This window comes from Salvia hispanica, chromosome 5 (genome assembly GCF_023119035.1).
Source record: "Salvia hispanica cultivar TCC Black 2014 chromosome 5, UniMelb_Shisp_WGS_1.0, whole genome shotgun sequence".
NCBI classification, from domain to species: Eukaryota; Viridiplantae; Streptophyta; class Magnoliopsida; order Lamiales; family Lamiaceae; genus Salvia; species Salvia hispanica.
Window position 1 is genome coordinate 26410386 of NC_062969.1, and position 15446 is coordinate 26425831.

The 15446-nt window shown below is 33.2% G+C and overlaps 1 long non-coding RNA gene across 1 annotated transcript; it reads left to right on the forward strand.

Moving 5' to 3' along the window:
- Positions 1-400: 400 nt before the first annotated feature.
- On the forward strand, positions 401-2503 carry LOC125186925. Its single transcript, XR_007170532.1, has 3 exons — positions 401-608; positions 706-1063; positions 1577-2503. It is a non-coding gene; the product is annotated as an uncharacterized LOC125186925 (long non-coding RNA).
- The last annotated feature ends 12943 nt before the right edge of the window (positions 2504-15446 follow it).

Genomic DNA, 15446 nt, shown 5'->3' on the forward strand with positions numbered 1-15446 from the left:
GGCTGGTCGCGGGCCAAAGATAGACCGGACTCGACGCAGCTAGTCTACTCGTGAGGAAGAGGCCTTACTGTTAGCCCTAAAATACCTTGGTGTGAACAAGTGGAAATCAGATAATGGCTTCCGTGGTGGGTATCTAGCCAAGATTGAGGAAATCATCAAGCGTGAATGCCCGAAAAGTGACATTAAGGCGACCCCCATATTAGTGCCAAGCTCCAGCAATGGAAAAAAAAAAACTACTCCCTCCGTCCCGGCTAAGATGACACATTGCTTAGCCGGCACGGGATTTTAGGAGTTATTGGTTAAAGTATATAATTGGAGAGAGAGAAGGTGAGTGTAAGTATTAAAGTAGAGAGATAAAGAAAGATGCATATTTTAATAGGAGTGAAAAATGTGGTTGAGTGTATTAATTGGAGAGAGAAAGTTACCAAAAAAGGAAATGTGTCATCTTAGTTGGGACAAACTAAAAAGGAAAACGTGACATCTTAAGCGGGACGGAGGGAGTACTACTCTTTGGTTAACATGCTCAAACGAAGTGGCGTTGGCTTCACAATTACAAGGGCGATCACAAGATTGATTGTGATAATGACCAATGGGAACAAATTGTTAGGGTGTGTTTCTTACTATTATAGGCCCTCTCTTATGTTACACATGTTTCTTTCATAGCTAATGCGTTTGATTGGTGATGGGTGTTTCATGTTGTTGTAGATGGATAACAATGCACGCTACATGCGTTTTAAGTCGTGGCCTATGTTTGATTAATGGAAAGACATCTTTGGCAAGGATCGGGCAATAGGCTCTGCTGGCCGGGATTTACAGGAGATGTACCTTGGTGTGCGATCGAATCTCAATGGTGGATAATGGGAGTCAAGAGGCTGACTTTGAAGCTAGTGCTGATGGCCACTCTGGAACTAATCCACATAACACCACGAGCTCTCAAGAAATGCCAGTTAACACCATGGGCTCGCAAGAAATGGCAGATCAGAGTACGGGAGACAGTGACAGCGGAACTCAGCTTCCGCGGAGAAAAACGGTGACACCAGAACTCAATTGCCAAAGAAATCAGGTAAGAAGTGTAAACTCATTGATAGGGCTGATGCTTTGCTTGAATTGCTTGCTTAAGAACAGGATGAATGTAACACCCCAAAAATGGCCCTGGGCGGAATTTACTATTCCGATTAAGAAATCAGAGCATCGGGGCTTTCAATGAATAATTTGATATCTAAAAGTGATAATTAATAAAATAGCTAATGAAAACTTATAAGCAATATTGTTTTACATATATAATGGGGGTGAGAATGTGCAAGTATAATTTGATTGATGTTCATATTAAAAATTTGATATAAGGGAAAATTTGTCTTTATACTTAAAAGTTCTCCACATTTTCTTATAATATGTGAGGTGTCCGATTATTTTACATATTTGGAGATAATTCTGAACTTATAGATATTCTAGAATTTACTATGTGAGGTGTAATGATTTAAGTAATGCCACTTGGCATTTAATCATTTAATTGACTAAAATAATATTGGGAGATTAATTTAAGTACACAAACCCACCATTTCATCTCATGCTCCAGGAAGGAAAAAGAAAAGAGATCAGTAGCCTCCCTTCCCCCAAAATAATAACGATTCACTATACGATTTTCCGGCGGATTGAATGTCCAATCGTATTATCGAGACATCACTAAGGTATGACTCATATTTTGGCCTATTCTTATAAAATGAAAGTTGATAAATACATTGGTATGAAAGGATGTAGGTTTCGATTTTTATAGAGTAGAGAAGAATGAATAAATTCTTGAAATAGTTTATAAGCATGTGATTTCAGGATGATATTAAGCATGTTTGGATTATTAATTTTAAGCTATAAACACTCTAATTGTGTTGAATATCTTAGCCGATAGTTTGTGTGGATAGGGGTTAAGAGTTTTGAATTTTACTAAATAAATTCTATTGAGAATAAGTGATTTGGGGATGAATAATATAATTATGTTAGATTATAACAGTCATTTGGTGTAATTTAGAAACTTTATTGGAATATTTGGATTTCGAATGGTTCTGAAATATAAAATTTTAAATCACTATACTTGGTAGCGCCTCTTTTTGTGACATCATTTGTTCAGTCGACAAACGGTCGGGCAGGGGGTATTACAATGAAACCAATGCTAGGCTTGATAAATTGGCCATTAGGATTGGGTTTGAGTTTGATGTTAGCAAGGCAAGAAAGAAAGTGTTTGGCATGCTTGGTAATATACAAGGCATAACTCTTGGACAGCAAATCGATGCTGCTGAATTCATCCTCAGCAAAGTCGAACATTCAGACTTGTTTAATAGCCTTCCTGAAGCTTTCCATCACACTTACGTTCTTCGTGCATTAGAGAAAAATCACTGTTAGTTTGTGATGGTTGTTTGTTTGATCTTTTGACTTAGCTATGTAGTGGGAGATGATATCTAATCTTCCTTATGTGGAATGAACTATTATCACATTTATGATCTTTTGTCTAGCTTTGTTTTCATGCTCAAATATAAGAGCTTAAAACCCTTGTTTAATGCTGTGTTTGTATTTGGTGATTGTTGTTATGACTTTATATGTGGTACTATGGAACCTAAGAATGTGACACATTGTGACTGTAATGTTGGTGTCAAACCCCCAGGTTTACTTGACTTAGGATTTATAGTATTTGCCCCAACTTAAGAGCATGGATGACTGTAATGAACTATTATCACACTTAGAGCATCTCCAATGCAAATAGGTCAGCCATAGGTCAGCCACTCTCTCTCCCTGCCACGTCAGCAGCACTAAAAATCCACTTGCCACATCAGATTTAGGCCACCATAGGCCAGCCGCAATAAAAATAATTCAAAATATACTATATTTACGGAATTAAAATTACGATTAAATTACGGAATTAAATTTACGACACATATATGGGAAAATTCATTAATTTCATTAAAAAAAGGTACATAGATAAAAAAAAATTACATAAGACAGAAAAAAAAAACTAACGGCGTGCAGCCCTCCGTGCCCACAACTCTTCAATTATATCCTTTTGGAGTTGAATATGAGCTTCCACTTGGCGCATGTCGGCAAATTCCTTGAGGCGGCCGGCTTCATCGAGAGGTACCCCACGTCGAACGCTAGGGGTGGCCGTTCCGTGGCTTGGACCGACTTCATCGTCATTGGCCCAACTAGTCGGTTGTACGCCTTCGTCTTCGACGATCATGTTGTGCAGGATAATGCAGGCGTACATTATTTGGGAAACGCATCCGACATCCCACAAACGCGTTGACCCTTAATTGCCGCCCATCGAGACCGGAGCACACCAAATGCGCGCTTCACGTCATTGCGCGCCGACTCCTGTCGTTCCGCAAAGTAGGCCTTCCTTTCATCACTTGCGTGCCTGATCGTCTTCACAAAGACAGCCACCTAGGGTATATCCCATCCGCCAAGTAGTAGCCCATATCATGTCGGTTGCCGTTGGCAACAAATGAGACGGCTGGACCGACGCCCCGGCACTTCTCGTTGAAGAGGGGAGACAAGTTCAGGACGTTGAGGTCGTTGTTCGACCCGGCTACCCCAAAATACACATGCCAGATCCACAGCCGGTAATCAGCTACGGCCTCGAGGATCATCGTGGGATTCTTTGACTTGTAGCCGGTCGTGTAGGCCCCCTTCCAGGCAGTCGGACAGTTCTTCCACTTCCAATGCATACAGTCCTATGCTGCCTAACATCCCGGGGAACCCATGCTTCTCCCCGTGCATCTACATCAAATTCTGACAATCTTCGGGAGTAGGGCTTCGAAGGTACTGCTCACTGAAAATGTTTATCACGCCCTCACATAAATACTTCAGACATTCCAGGGCCGTCGACTCACCGATGTGGAGGTACTCATCCCACATGTCCGCCGCGCCTCCGTAGGCCAACCGTCCCGATTACCGCCGTGCACTTTTGAATAGGGGTGTGGCCGGGTCTGCCAACCGCATCGTGCCTGAAGCGGAAACACAGATATCGACGCTCCAAAGCGTCAACGATACGCATAAACAACTCCCTGCGCATCGGCCAGCCACACGCAATCGGCTAGCCTTGGCCGGTTTTTTCGCCGAAATGGCGCTAGCCTGCTCCAATGGTTCGGCTAGCCGGCATTGGAGATGCTCTTATGATCTTTTTGTCTATCTTTTGTCTAGCTTTGTTTTCATCCATATTTTAATGCTTTTTTAATCAACAGAAAGATTTAAGTGTTTTAATGCTTACTTTATGTTAAGAGCATGGATGACTTATAAAAAAAAAGGTGAGTTGAAGCCAATTAATGAGAAACGACAAAGTCATGCTTCTGATACATACAACTTTTCTTTTAAAACAAACTATTAGCGACTATAATGGACTACAATAGGCCATATTTTCTGAAACTCGTGTTTATTTCACAAACAAAGTTACATAACATGTTGCATAAGGCAACTTTCGGAATTGAACTAGTTCTAGGAACTACACATGAGTTTACACTCACAACGTGCATAAGACAACGACAACCATGTCGCAAGACACGACTTATTTGCCAAGTGGCAATCCTAAGCTTACATTACATTAGATAAGATTCATGATTGTGTTGTTCATTGGGCATTTCACCTCACGATTATGATCGGTGCCACCATAAAGTTGGCGATGACGATGCACAAGAGCTACTGTTTGAAGAGTCTACCGTTTTCGTTGGGGCGTTGTCAAAGCCGTGGTAATTGAAATTTCCACTACGATCATGCGCGTGCGCTCGAATCTCCTCGAAATTTGATGACTCACGATCTCGGGAGTGTGAACTCTCATCGAACAGCTTGCGTGGTAGTAGCGGGCTCTTTTGCTTATATCCACTTACATGCTTTTCACCTTGGCCCTCATCAACATCCGGATTGAGATCAATGATGTTTTCCGAGAGCACAATAGTTTCGATATCGTTCTCTCTTACATTGAACTCACCACTAAACAGCATTTCGAGCATCTTGAACTCTAGTTCTCCATTGTTTGTATATGCTCCAGCAAATGCATTTTCTAATCACAAAAAATTCTAAAATTTTATGATTACATAGAACATATTATCAATACATCATAACAAAAAATTAAAATAAAAATAAGGCCATCCAAGTTTTTCCAGATGCAAAAATCTAGTTCGACGAGGGCTCGAAGCGTGTATTCGGATGCTCGACCAATGATTTGAAGGTTTGGTGGCGGTGCTCCGGGAAATGCAACCGGTTATAGACGTCATCCCTATTAACACGAGTGTCTGTCTCCTCCTTAATTGTGGCTTCGGCATCATACAAGAACTCTGGTGGGAAGACGAAGCCCGCGAACTGATGCAATTGCTTCTCTCTTAGAATACTACTAACAATCAGATTGTCTAGCTCAGCTGTCCATATCCCATGATAAAGATATCCATCTTGAGATTTGGGTTTGGAAGCCATTTTTGGTTTATGGTGTGAAGGAATGATATTCATATTTATAAATGAACACAAGTGAGTAGGAAATAATATTCAATGTGGATATAGTTGCATTATTAGACTGTTACGTTTTTTTGTCTCCAAGCAAGCATGTGATTTCTGAATACTATGTTATTGGAAGGCTGTTGCTCCAATCCTAGGTGAAAAAGCTTAAAATGTGTATTTAGAATAAGGCTGTTGATTCAGTACTTCATTTCCTAGTTTTATGGAGCAAAGCTGCTTCATGACTTAACAATTCATATCACTAAAGTTTTAGTAGTGTGAGGAAAGAATACTATATTATTAGAAGGTTGTTGCTCCAATCCTAGATGAACAACTCAAACTATGTAATTGGAATAAGGCTGCTGATCAGTAATTCATTTCCTAGATTCATGGAGCAAAGCTGCTACATGACTTAACAATTTGTATCACCAAAGTTTTAGTAGTACTCAAGGATGTACACAACTACTTTCACGTGAAGCTAAAAGAGGATATAACAAGTCGTTTCTTATGAAACAATAGTGTAGTAGCTTGTTTTAATGTGTTGTAATTTTCATTCCAAGATTATGTGCAATGGTGGATGGGGATCATATAATATGTTAAGGCAAAACATGTTGTTGTGGATGTTGTTCGTAGCTATATTTTGTTAATTTTTTAAATGATGTGTTTTTATAATATCTCTTCGCGTTTTACATAGATTTGTTGTCCACTAAATACAGATACTCAAATGTGAATTGAAAACATTTAAATATTCCAAGTTTTGCCTTCCACTATATCTTCTGCTTATTTTACCAAGATACGGAGTACGTTTAAAAAATAATCTATACTGAAATGTAAATTGGAAATGTCATATCTTTTTTTATTAATTTTTTTTATTATCTTCATTTTTTTATTATTTTACCAAGATGAAGTGATATCCACAATATATAGATGACAACAAGAAATTGCATAATGCAATTCAGTAGTTACAGCTTGCAAATCAAAGCTTTTCTCTCAAGCACATTTAGTATTACATAAATGGGATTATATGTGTCACTATATGGAGTTAATAAAAACGATTTTACAAAAATCCCAAGTTAGCTCTTTTGACAAATGATCTGGAATGTTCACCTCACAAGATCATAATCTCAAGAGTAGTCCAACAGCTATGTCTCCCAGTTGACCCCATGTCATAACATCAAGCAATTCTTCCAAAGTTCCATAACCACCTGGTAAGGCAATAAAAGCATGATAATGCTTGACCAAATCAGCTTTTCTAAACACACATGAAGACAAATAAAAAAACTAAGACAAAAATTACAACTTAATATAAATGATAAATAATTAAGAGGGTAGCAAAAAGAGGTCCATAGTGTAAGCCCCAACATTAAAGATGTGCATAGTTTGACAATAGCACAGTGGAATGCCTACAAGCCTACAATAGTTTACCAATAATTACACCAAGAAGCACAAGAACCATGCTCATGAAAACTACAACGACACATGTCTCAAATTCTGATAAAGTGAGTGACCGGGTGGGAACGCTTGATATTGCTTCAGATGAGGGCTTCTCTCTCGTCGTTGATGCTTGACGCATAAAATTTTGGACTTCGGATGTTGAAGTGTAGTTTTGGTATTCATCGCACCATATGAAAGATTGAGAATGCTTCCCGTTAACTGGACATTTGTAGTAAAATCGACTAGGGTTTTTGGCAAACTTTCCTCTACAGCTAACAATCTTCCCATTCCCACAATGACATTGTGGTGCGGACCCATGGTCGACAATGTCATGGCCTTTCATCCTGATCACAAAGAATCACAAGTGTTAACATCCACATGTGTATACATAACCAAACTTAGAGAAATGCTGATAGTATGCAAGTATATAATATGACTTAAATTGTTCAATAACATATGATACTCACACGCATCCACATGTCAGAATTAATACTTAAAAGTTAGCTAGTAAGATATAATTTCATTTTTTTAATTACATTTTAATTCCATTGACTTGTGATAGTTTAAATGTTGAATCTTTGATGATGTTATTATTAGATGTTGATTCTTAGGAATTATTGAATTGTGATGTTTATAAGGGATAGATGTTCGAACTTCTGAATTTTGATGGTTATTGACTAATTGTGGGTGGATGAAAGATGTTAATATGTTTAACTTACGAATTTTGTATTTTTAAAAAGTTTGTAGCTATTTCCTTTTAAATTGGAACTACTATAAGAATTTTGTATTTCTAAAAGTTTGTAGTTATTTCCTCTTAAATTTGAACTACTACAAGAATTTTGTATTTCTAAAAGTTTGTAGTTTTCTCTTGAATACTACTTCAGCTTTGCATTAAATTTGAATTAAATAATAATAAATAAATTCTAAAAGTTTGTAGTAAATTTCCAAAAATCAAAAATCAAAAAACACAATCGGGACTGGATACCCGAGTCGAGTATCCGGGTATCCGAAATCAAATTCGGGTCGGGTATCGGGTATTGAATTTTGGAAATTTCGGGATCGGGTATCCGCGGGTACCCAATTCGACAAACCCACACAAAACGCATGTCCTTTATGCATGCAGCCAAGGTATCTGTAGCTATTTGCCCTTTCCTAGTTCGATATTTTGGCTTGTCAGCCAATGGAACTCGGACATTAATGTATGTCCCACCTAACGCACCTAAACATACAAGTCAACACATATATAATTATTAATGAACACTAGACAAGTGTCTCTGAAAAATCTATAGTATCTAATTCATGTGAGTAAATCTGAGACATTTACATACTACTTGTTACACCCCAACCACTCTGACGTATATGCTTATAATAGATAAATAAGTAAAGAAATTACATAGTATAAATTACATCACCATCCAAATACTATAATTACAAAATCCATCATTTACTATGTTTATTTACAAATATTTTAAACCCGCACATGTAAATGATAGCAAATATCATAAGCAATTTCAGATCCATATGCATATGCATCTCTGTCTAGTTTATTATTCTGTGACAATCAAGCCTGGTATCTGCCCGGGATTTACAATATGCCAATATGATTGACCCGTAGGTCCCAATATGATTGACCTGAATGTCCCATTGTGATTGACCCGAAGGTCCCAACATGATTGACCCGTAGGTCCCATTATGATTGACCCGAAGGTCCTAATATGATTGACCAGTAGGTCCCATTGTGATTGACCCGAAGGTCCCATTGTAATTGACCCGTAGGCCCCATTATGATTTACCCGAAGGTCCCAATATGTCCACTTGATTTCAGATCCAGGCAAGACCGTCACAGATTCTCTTTAATCATATGATTCATGTACTTTCAATAATATCATAAAAAAACTTATCAACTCTATCAATTGCATATTCATATCATATTCCACCAAACAATTCCTATACAATATAAAATATATCCATTACACCAATCATATATTCATATCACATTCTACCATACATTCCAATTTTTTTACTTTAATCAAATACATAGCAAATAATCACATAACATGCACTCCATAAAATTATAAGTGTGATTTATACACACCTGATTATGATAGTGAGTCTAACTGAATTCCAAATTCCTCTTCGCATTCTACAATCCTTGATCCGTCGAATTCACGTGCTCCTCATCAGTGGCGTATGCAGGATTTTTTATTCGGGGGTACGAAAAATAGTTCTCAGAGTTTAAAAATCCAAACAATTATTTTTGTTCTCTTAAATACAAATGTCTTATATAGATATAATTATATAATTTGGAAATAAATTAATTTTTTTTCACATGAAACATTTGAGTAAACTTTTAAATATTTTTTAATAGACAGTTTTTAGAATAAAACCTTGTAGATATAAATACTTTAAGCAAAATGTCAATTATTTTTTAAAAATTATACATATTTTTATGAGTTGTAAATGTTTTATATAGATTTTCACATAATTGCTGCAAAATAGATAAAATAGGTTTAAAGTAAAACTTTTTATTATTTGAGAATTTGATCAAGAAGTATATAAATTTATTTTTTTCAATTGTTTTAACAAATAAAAAAGATAATACATCTATTCTTTCAATTGTTTGAATAAAAGTAAACAACAAAAGTAAATTCATTATTCTAATAGAAAAGAAGTAAAAGGCTACAGAACTTTTAATTCTCTAAATAAAATAAAACATGAAATAAGTAAACAAATTGGATTAACAAAACTAAAACAAAAAATAATTGAAATAAGTAATACTATATGATATACGGTAGAACTTTTATATGTAAGAATAAAACTAAACAAGAAAGGTACAGAAAACATGAAATAAGTAAACAAATTGGATTAACAAAATTAAAACAACAAATAATTAAAATAAGTAATACTATATGATATACGGTGGAACTTTTAAATGTAAGAATAAAACAAGAATAAAACTGAACAAGAAAGGTAAAGAAATCAAAATATGCGCCAAGTTTCGAACTCAGAAACTCAGATGAAACTGATAGCAGAACCACTAGACGACAAAGGCCATATTGCAAATTCATCACAATACATAGTATTAGTATTTTATTTTGGGATACAAATGTACTCCCTTGTTCTAAAATGGATCCGCCACTGCTCCTCATTTTTTTTGTATCCACAAATATTTCTTTTGCACCGCCTATCTCTAAAATGAAATTTGAGTTTATAATTTAATTGTTCCTTCTCTCCCTCTTCGTTTTTTCTTCGAAAACCCTTCTCATTTTTCCTACTGAGGAATAAACTCCCTATCTGTGAAGCTTAGGAACAGTAGTATATATTTATGTATTTAAAGTCGGTTCAGCCGACATATGAATATTTATTCATTAAGTTTTATGAATGAAAAGATAACTTCGGTTCTTTGATTTACACGTACACTCCTTATCCTAAATTTATTCTCTTAATTTTTTACGACAAGGAGATGACATGCTCATCTAGGCACACGGCTTACATCTCTAATTCTTATCTTTAAATTTCTCATGCATTTACTATAATTATATTTACATATATTATTTTACACATGTATACTACCAAATGCTATGCGGCCTTACATGCAAAACTTTGGATACATTTAATTATTTGATCTCTTTCTTTCTATGTGCATATATAGTAAACAATATTTTGTTTGTAGTATATTTACTTCAAAGATATTTTTATAACATACACTATTATCTTCTATAATAGTCATTCCAAATATCTATGATACAAACAATAATATAATATGTCATGAAAAAATATAATGTATAATTATACAAGGTGATGCATGTTTCAGGGATTTTACACTATTACTGTAGCCCAGTCCTAAAGTTAAAAGTTGTCCCTATACAATATCATCATCACTCCCATATATTATTATTATTATTACTATTATTATTATTGTTATTATTATTATTATTATTCATACTCCCTCTGTCCATGAAAAAAGGGCACATTTGCCATTTTTTGTTGTCCACAAAAAATAGGGCACGTTCAAATAATACGGACTTTATATTCCCCTAACACTACTTCTCTCTTACGTTTTTCTCTTTTCTCTTACTAATAATATGGACCTTACATTCCACTAACAATACTTCTCTCTTACTTTTCCCCTTATCTCTTACTACTTTTTTCTCTTCTCTCTTACTTTATCAATTCTACATTAAAATCCGTGACATTCACAAAGTGTCCTGTTTTTATCCCTTCATCCTAAGATAAGCGAGTCATATTCCTTTTTGGGATGTCCCACTATAAGTGAGTCATTTATCTTTTTAGCAAAAAATCATCTATCTTACTTTATTTTCTCTTTACTTCTCTACTTTTTCTTCTCTCATAATTTAACTGTTTAAGTATCAATTCTTTAAATCCCGTATCCAAAATAAATACTTCGCTTATCTTGGGACGAAGAGAGTATCATTATAACTATAATTTTGTATCATCTTTACCACCCCATACATTACTAGTCTTATAGAATATCATCGTAAGTTTCTATAAAACAAATGTGTTTTAATTGGCCATTTGCGATAACTTTTCTTTTTTTGCCTTCAATTTATTTTGGATTACGAAAGCACTCAAAAGTTAGAAACTGTCTATATCCTACGTTCTTAGTATTTGATTCGTATAACACTTGTTTGTCCAATATTGTGAATACAAATCAAATTATAATTGATGCTTCGAAATAGTCAAATGTCATAAGAGTGGATTAGTGGTTGTACATCATTCATCAACGCAGTCTGTTTTATGCTTTGGCTTGCTGTCATAATTAGAGAGTTTATTCTTAAATAGATTTCAATGTATGGTTTACAAGGCTGCGAAACACTATGTAGAAGGTTATAGGCTCTTTGGGCCCATTTATACATATTTTAGTGAATACTTTATTACATTCCACATCGGCCCAACGAAATTTAAACATATACTATTAGAATTGTGATATGAAACAAAATCCTATGCTTAAAATGCTTATATTTTCAAAATTGGCCTACTTCTAGAATTTTACCCAAAAAAAGATTAGCTGCCACTCGAGGAATCACTGATCAGTTATGATTAAATTACCCTTATACGTAAAAAGTTATTGTTGGAGAGTATTTCGATCTTGTTTTGCCTAGTACTTGAACAAATTATTACTGAATGAAATTTGGCATCCCGTGAATTTTAGTAACTGAATGTAGCCACTTTAAAACTTTTAAATTATTCATATAGACCTACTAACAAATAATATTCATTTCAAACGATTTCAATGCTTCACTCGATTTGTTTTATTTTAAACGCCTAAAATATGGGGAGTTGATAGCGTGATGCTATGAAGCTTCGAAACTGGGCCCAACAAATTGGAATAGTGATGCTCAGTCGGTGACCCACTTTTCATGACTAATTGGTGCTTAATAAATTATTTAAATTATGCCAACAACACAATCCCCAAAGCAAATGAAGATAATGTTTAAATTACAACATTCTATAAGTAGCACCATCTCCAACTAAAATATGAACAGTCGAATTTGCATTTCAATAAATACATGTAGAAAACTATTATGGAATTATATTCGTCCATGAAAATAATGTCTATATTTTCATTTCGCATATTCCACAAAATAATATTAGTACTTTTTTCATTTTAAATGAACCTTACGTTCCAATAAATTTTTTTTTATCTAGTACTATATTACTTAACATTACTTATAATCTACACCAATCAAATGTGGTTATTATTTTTTGGAGGGAGCATTGATAACAACAAGCACGATCTCTAAAAGTAACTGTCAACAGAAATTAATTTTCATTTATATTATTGTCGAAGTAGTAAAATAGAAATTGTAGAATTGATCAATATATATTGCCGTCATTTACTTTTCGTTTACTTGTTTTTTGTTTTTTCCCTTTCATCACCACCGTCTATTTGAGTCCATCATGTCCGCCATTGTTAATCCTATGGTGTAGAAGAAAGAAGATATAATGAAGCAAGTGAAATACTAATTTTTAATTTGAGGGTCAATGAATTTGAGCCACCAATTTTCTAGCTAGTTGATATATCGCTTTGAATTAATATGGTGTTTTATTATCTCTCTCATATTTTGCAAATAGTATCTCATTAAAATTTGTATTGTTTCTAAAGTCTATTTCTAGGGATCAGAATTAAGTAATTGAGTTGAATGATGAAGACGTAAGAGTCGGAATTTCTGATTTTTCAAAATAATTTCTGCAAAACTATTTAGCTAATCAGCTAATGATACACATATTGATCGACAAAAAAATGAAATAAAAATGGAGAAAACTTCGTTTCTTCACTGATTAAAAAAGTAAAAAATGCAGTAAATTTCAATCGTAACTAGTGGAGGATGACCACATACTATAGTCTACAGACATGTCTATTCATTTTTCGATCACAATCACAACTTGGTAAACTCCATTATTAATATAATAAGATTCAAATTGCAGATAAAAGACAAATTAAAGTAGCAAATTTTATGTTCAATATATATTTGACTGGACTCAGAAATCGTTCTTTTTTAAATCATCATGAACTATTCGATTCACCAATAGGCCAACTCAGGATTAAGCACATTAGTTAGCTGTATTAACTATTAACTGAGATATTGAAGGCTAAATTTGGTGCAAAAAACTGAAAGTTCAACTGTAGACGATAACATCATTTAGATTAAATGACATACAGTATTTACTGTCTTCTTTAAATTTCATTAAAATCTGCTGCCACGTGGTCAAATCATAGCAGTATAATTTTTAAATCTAAAAATTAATAGTACTATAATATTTTTCAACACCGACATCTCTTTTGCTAATTATAAGAGTGAAATAATTTATTGTTAACATATTTTAAAATGCGTAGTCGTATAATTTTTATATGGCTAAGTTTTCTATTTTTCAATTTTTTGACCCGGTTGTTTAGAATTTTTTGCCGAATTGTGACTAATTTATGTTATTTGTTTATATGATTCCACTGGCATTTTTTGTTTTTATATGGACGGTGGAAATGCAGGAGACATTTAGACCAATCATTTTTTCTTAATTATCTAATTTTTTATTAGGAATCATTCTTTGTATTTTTCAGATGTAATAAATTTCAGTAATAGTACATAGTAATAATTTTAAGAGTAAATACATAAAATATTCATTATCACATATAAAAGCAAAAATTACTCACCAAAATACAAAATCTAAAATAAACAAAATTTCTGTACAATTACAAAACTACTCATAACTATGGTTAGGAATGAGTGATTTTGTTACGTAAATAACAATTATAAATATACTAAACTCTGATTCATTTTTTTTTTTTCTTTAACTCATAATTATAAATATTCTTAATTGTGAACTATTTGTGTTTTATTATACTGATTCACAACTTCGAACACTGTAAATTGGTGGTTTTATCGTAAAATAATAATCAAACTAATTCACAGCTTATAATCTTCCTAAAAGGGATTAAGGATATACTAATGATAGAAGGTATGAATGCGTGAATTACTCTTTGATAGTAGGGCCTAAATTATAAATATTTTTTATTATATTATATAAAATGTCTTTTAATAAAGAGTGAACTACAAAAATGGTCCCTGGATTATGGGTTTATCTCGCACATAGTCCCTGGACTTTAAAAATATCGTCAGTAGTCCCTAGACTAAGGGTTTATCTCGAAATTGGTCCTTTTGGCTTTTTTTGGTACGAAAATACCTTTTGATATTATTTTGGGGGGTTTGGGCAATTTGGTCTTTTTACTCTTTTAACATTTTAAATCTGATATTATTTCAGTTATGTACTAACTTTGATATTATTTCAAATTTATCATCCTTTTTCCCTTTTGTCATCCTTCACTTTGTTTCTTTATTTCAATATTAGATTTAATTTTATAAAATTTTAAATTTTAATTTTTAAATATCAATAAATTTTATAAAAATTATTAAATAGCAAAAATTAATAGTTATAATCAATATTTGATAGTGTATAGTACTATGTAATCAATAAGGTATGACAACGCCTTAGTTTTAATCAATATTTAATACAATAGCTTTAATCATAAATAGATTATATAACACAATTTATTCTGAAATAAATATGCATCTAATGTAAGACTAATATAATTTTCGTTTATTAATTTGAAAACAATCAAAATTTACTAGAAAATTTCAACAAAAATACTCCTATATAAAATTTTTAGTAGGATCAAATTTTTAGTCAACTTCATAATATTTAATCACAAGCAATTATAACAACCGAACGGAGGCTAAATAGAATAACTCTTATTTTTCCATCATGATTAATATTATTTTTCTGTACTTCTTCAATTCAATTGAATATTATATTAAATAACAAAAATTAATAGTTTTAATCAATATTTATAGTGTCCATGAATTAATAATTTTTATTAAAAAAATTTATTGATATTTAAAATCTAAATATTAAATTTAATTTTATAAAATTAAATCTAATATTGAAATAAATAAAAAACAAATTCAGTGAAGGATAACAAAATGGAAGAAGAATGATAATTTTGAAATAATATCAAAGTTGGTACA